Source organism: Acyrthosiphon pisum, chromosome X (genome assembly GCF_005508785.2).
Source record: "Acyrthosiphon pisum isolate AL4f chromosome X, pea_aphid_22Mar2018_4r6ur, whole genome shotgun sequence".
Classification (NCBI taxonomy): Eukaryota; Metazoa; Arthropoda; class Insecta; order Hemiptera; family Aphididae; genus Acyrthosiphon; species Acyrthosiphon pisum.
Window position 1 is genome coordinate 110,356,232 of NC_042493.1, and position 2,434 is coordinate 110,358,665.

A 2,434-nucleotide genomic window follows, 5' to 3' on the forward strand; every position below is an offset into this window, starting at 1 on the left:
GGGTTTTAAAAGAAATTAACTTAACAAATAGAGCACAAACGGAGATTGAAAAGACGAAACGAATCGAGAAAAACAAAAAAAGCAATAATAACGACCGACGCTGGCGAAAAACTGCGTAAAAAGCATTTGAAAACCAACCGACCGACGCCGCCGCGGCGAAGGTACGCGATTGGACGCGTCAAGGAATCATCGGGAACGGGTCGGGCGGACTGTAGAAACGGAGCGGTGCTTCTTTTTTTACGCCACGGTTTCATCATAGCCGGCGTTTTCCGTTCCATGGGTCGCCCTGAGTCAGCTGATCTTCATTTTATAGTATTAGATAGATTATTAAACAAAAAATTGCTATCTGGGTAAATGCCTTACCTGATTCGCAATTGTTCGTGAATTATGTTGCAAGAGTCTTTAGATTTTAGGTAACACAAGGTAATACTTCAAATATACAAATCGAAATAAAAACGCACTGATTTTGACTTAACATAAGAAGTCCAGTGTCGCTCGTTGAAATCGGTATTGATATTTTGAGAGGTTATTACTCGGTGGCTGGTGCTCATGCACTGATTTAAGGGTCGACACGAATATGTCTACCAGAGAGTGGTAGGCGGTTTTTATCAAAGGTTTTTTTTGTACTTCTCGGACCTAGATTTCTCTTCGGCGGCAAAGACCTTTTTTTACCATTAATTTTCTCTGGCGACATATAAAAATTTCGCACGCCCTGCACTCCACGGAGCGCCAGTACGTGCCGATTTCTTAATTCGTGACCGCATAATAGGGATCGTACCTATTTGTCGATGACAATGATTTTATTGGGAATGTTCGATTTCTACAAGCGACAGTCTGGCCGTTATTTATTACTGTGTAAGATTTTAGTTTATAATTATAATGGTGTGTGAGCATATCATTACAAAAGATTAAACTAATTAACAACATTTTTTTATAATTGTAATTATTTCTATTATTTATTTGGATAAACAAATTTCTAATAACTATCTAATAAATTGTTCAAAATGTAGCCTATCATTCATCATGCATGATTGAAATCGATGAATCACTTCTCTTTGAGTAGCTGCTAATATCTGTTCCTTTTTAAGTTCTGCACAAGCATTTACTATTTTATTTTTGAGATCTTGAACATTTAAAGGTGGAGTTGAATACACGACATTCTTCAAATGTCCCCACAGCAAAAATCTAATGGCGTGAGATTTGGAGATCTTGGTGGAGATCTTGGTGGTCAAGCTCCATATGTACCCATCCATCGATTGCCAAATTTATTTTGTAAATACAACAAAATTGTGTTGTGTGCAGGTGCTCCATCTTGTTGAAAAAATAAATTAGATCTGTATGTATGGAAGTAAAACATCAGTTAAAAACTCCAAGTATCTTCTCCCAGTAACATCGTAAAAATACGGGCCGAGAAGTCTCCCATCGAGTAACCCACACCAAACGTTACTTCCCCAAACTGTTTGGTGATTTGTATCAGTCGTCCAATATGGATTGTGATCAGCCTAATACCGGTTATTTTGTTTATTAATTATACCATTGTTGGTAAACTTTGATTCGTCGGTCCAACAGATAAATCGTAGAAAATCGGGTTCTTCGTGTAATTGTATCATAAACCATGCAATAAATGTAAGTCTACGATTAGAATCACCTGGTACCAACTTTTGTACTAAATCAGGCCTATACGGGTGCAATTTATTATTTTTCATAATTGTATGAACATTTTTATAAGAAATTCCAATTTCGTTGCTTAAATGCCTAACCGAAGATCGAGGATTTAATTGAACATATGCTAATACCTGCAATTCGTCCTGTTCGTTTGCCTGTCCAATCAACCGTCTTTGATTACGTCGATTATTACCTTGTCTTGCAGACTTGCAGGTAGCTCAAGTCTTATATGAGACAATAAATCAGAACTTTGATTTAATTTTATAAAACAAATAAAACAAACAGAACCCATTTTGATAAAAAAATAATAATAATAATAGGTACTTCAAGGTAAATTAAATTGAAGGGCGAATTTAAGTTCCTACACGATAGAATAAGGTACATATTATGTAAGTTCCTACACTGAGTAGGTATATTATAAGTTATCAATCTAATATCAGTTATGTCATATTATAATATTGTCATACATTTTAACCCTTTATTCTATATTCTATATAATTCTTTATAATATTTAATAATAATAATTGTAATATAATAATAATTCATAATTTATTGTAAAAAAAAAATATAAGTAATGCATTCTATATAATATTTAATAATTGTAATATAATAATAATTCATAATTTATTGTAAAAAAAAAAATATAAGTAATGCATTCTATATAAATATTTAATAATAATAATTGTAATATAGGTAATAATAATTCATAATTTATTGTAATAATGTATTTAAATTATATAATTTATTATATACTTATATTTATATTAAA